Source organism: Octopus bimaculoides, chromosome 23 (genome assembly GCF_001194135.2).
Source record: "Octopus bimaculoides isolate UCB-OBI-ISO-001 chromosome 23, ASM119413v2, whole genome shotgun sequence".
Classification (NCBI taxonomy): Eukaryota; Metazoa; Mollusca; class Cephalopoda; order Octopoda; family Octopodidae; genus Octopus; species Octopus bimaculoides.
The window spans coordinates 8,932,814-8,935,259 of NC_069003.1; the positions used below are offsets into that span (position 1 = coordinate 8,932,814).

Here is a 2,446-nt window from a genome sequence, read left to right on the forward strand (position 1 = left end):
CACTTACTCCAGGTGTTGCGTTGTGGGATTGAACACGACACCTCAAGGCTGCAAAGCATGCTCCATAACTACACAGCTATGCCCTGCTTTTATGATATGTATGATGTACATTCCAAAGGGTAATTATGTTGATAAGAAAACAAAAACGATTTCACAATGGCGCTAGCAAAAAGACAGCCGTCGGCCTCTCACCTGAACATAAACTCGTATCTCCACCCTTTCAGCTTCTTTGAAGGAAAGCTTAAAGGAATGAAATGAGTCATAGATTGATGAAGAATTTTACCTGGAATCGAGCGGACCACATCTGGTTTCTATATCCGCCAACTACATTCCTTTACAAGGAGGGCGTCGTGTAAAGTGAAAATGAAAAAAAACAACTTATCGTTAAAACAGTTTTGTGATTGTAATTATAAAAGAAAAATAGGTGAAAGGATGTATCGTGAAGAGTACGAGTGTTTAGATAATAGCAGGAGACAAGAGTTAGGAAAAGAAACCTAGGCGAATATAAAGAAAAGATAGAAAAAAATATCGTATAGACGTTTTGAAATAAGTATGTAAAAGAAAAAAAATCAGAGGCGGACCGGTTCTTTCGAAATAAATATGATTTTAATTTTTCGTTTATTTGTTATTCTGTAAGATTCTTCAGATTTATCGTAACCAAATGTTGGTTAAGTAAAGTTATAAAGATCATTAGTTTACTTAATATAAACAGTATATTTTGATCAGTTTGTTTTCGTAACTTGTTTTCTTCAATACTAGTTTCGCACATTTGAATGTAATTAACTCAAAGCTTGGCTGTCATTTGGAAGAGAATGTGACTTGTTAGTAAGTATCACTCTTTACACAGGCTGTTTCAAGTATCGTCTTGACCCGCCAACCGTAGACCCAACAGAAAATCGAAGATGCGACATCAAAGAAAGAGAGAAAGATGGAAAGAGAGGTGGGGAAAAACATCCCTAGTCAGGTGGTATTCTTTTTCAGCAGAGTATAGTGTAGCAACGTAAAGTGCCTTGATCAAGATCATACAAAACCGCGCTGTCCGGCCAGGGATTGAAACCAAGACCGTGACCTCATGAGCAAAACATGCTAACCACTAGACCACCTGGGTTCACACCGACCCTAATTAGTTCTCACTTTTATCAGAAAACAACTCGCTAGCAGGTCCAAAAGTCGAATCTACGACCTTGCGATTATATCTCGGCCACGCCGAACGTAATTAGTCCCCACCTATGTAATATTCTGCCTGATCCTAAAATCAAACTATCGATCTTGCAATCGTTAGCGGAACTTCCCTGACCACTCGGCCACAAGCCTTTACATGACACATAATTAGTTCTAACCTGTATTTGTTATGTTGCACCACTCATATCATCAAAATAAAAAGAGCTGTCATAAATTCTGTCTTCTTCACCTGAGATCAAAATGGCTAACCACCCGTGTATGGATACTTGCAATGGCGAAGAAAGATCAATCAAGCTATTTCTCTTACAATTGTACCCCACGAATCAATCATGTTGAACGTTAATTTTTTAACAGATTCCATTTCCATCACTTAATGTAACCTCATTTATTATTCTAGACTAATTCATCAACGTTTTTTACTGCTTCAGCAAATTTTATTCAGTACGCGCCCTATCGATAATTCTGCCATCCGTCATATTGACAGTAGAAGGGCAGGTGATTTTGTAGGCGCCATTTTAGCACAATACAGTGTCAAAGGTTAGCAAAAAAATAATGAAAATACAAAACGAGAAACAGTGTCATTTTGGGCCACCTTATCCATTTCCCCAAGAAATCCTGTCTAAAAATTAATTAAAGCACCTTGTAATGAAAAATTTCTCTTTTGTTACCTAATTTGTCCCGTTCTTTTGCGAATTCAACTGATATTATGCCAAAGAAGAGGTATAATACAGTTACAACTAGCAGCTGGATTTTATTCAACTCAAATTCTACTCTGCTAAAAGAAAAAGGCAGGGATGACATGTGTATATCAAGAAAAAAGGTTAAGAGGTGAAGTCGACCTAGGCGGAATTCGAACTCACAACGTAAAGATCTAGAAGACAGGTCGCTAAGCATTTTGTCAAACGTACTAATAATTCTTCTTTCTACAATAGGCACAAGGCCTGTATTTTGTGGGGAGAGGGACAGTCGATCGCATTGACCCCAGTACTCAACTGCTACTTAATTTATGGAGCACGAAAGGATGAAAGGCAAAGTCGACCTCGGAGGAATTTGAACCACTGCTAACTACAAGTATCGACAAAAAGTAATGCGGAGGAAATGATGACTTAGGCAACCACATAAATTTCGTAACTAGATTAAGTTTTTTCTATTTTAAAAACATGAATCTTTTCCAGCATTTATTAGATGTTGCATTGCAGTTCTTCATTGCAATGCAAAGGGACGAAATCTCATGCACACACACAAACATATATATATATATATA

The 2,446-nt window shown here is 37.4% G+C and overlaps 1 long non-coding RNA gene across 5 annotated transcripts in view; it reads right to left on the reverse strand.

Annotated features, from left to right (window-relative positions):
• Window positions 1–2,446, reverse strand: part of LOC128250599 (uncharacterized) — a 219,609-nt gene that overhangs the window by 22,148 nt on the left and 195,015 nt on the right. Inside the window, exon 2 of one of the 5 annotated variants that reach the window (XR_008266627.1) lies at window positions 284–332. The exons of the other annotated variants lie outside the window; for them this stretch is intronic. This is a non-coding gene — a long non-coding RNA (uncharacterized LOC128250599). The remainder of the gene's footprint in view (window positions 1–283; window positions 333–2,446) is intronic. 5 annotated transcript variants of the gene reach the window in all.